The sequence below is a fragment of the Brassica oleracea genome, chromosome C4 (genome assembly GCF_000695525.1).
Source record: "Brassica oleracea var. oleracea cultivar TO1000 chromosome C4, BOL, whole genome shotgun sequence".
In the NCBI taxonomy this organism is placed as follows: domain Eukaryota; kingdom Viridiplantae; phylum Streptophyta; class Magnoliopsida; order Brassicales; family Brassicaceae; genus Brassica; species Brassica oleracea.
The window spans coordinates 42,801,664-42,802,150 of record NC_027751.1 but is presented as its reverse complement, the minus strand read 5'-3'; positions in this window follow the sequence as shown (position 1 = coordinate 42,802,150).

Here is a 487-nt window from a genome sequence, read left to right as displayed (position 1 = left end):
AGTTGTGAAATTATTTATTTCCACATAGAAAACCCCTGGACCCCCCCCCCCTTCATGTTCCCATTGCAACCGTATTGGTCACATCAATAAAAATTGTATCTACCCGCCAGCTCTCCCTGTAACTGATGGTTTCTCAGCATCGTCTCCATCCTCCAGTGCAGACCCAGTCCATCTTAATGGCTACTCGCCGCATGTCAGTATGGATGTTGCAGTAGTAGAAAAGTCACCAGTTCCCTCAGATACTGCTCCTGATGTGGTTAACTTAGCTCCTTCAGTGGATGTGGCTGATGAACTCCCACCTCCTACTGAACCACTGAAAGATGATGAACCTAACCCACTCCCTGTAGTGACTGCTGAATCCCAAGAGATCGCTGAATGCACTATTGATGCCTTTGAATTTCCCCTAGCTACCTCTCCCCCCTCTTCCGCCATACGCTCCTCTGTTTTTCCCTTAACTCCTGACCCACTCTCACCCCAAAGCCCTCAG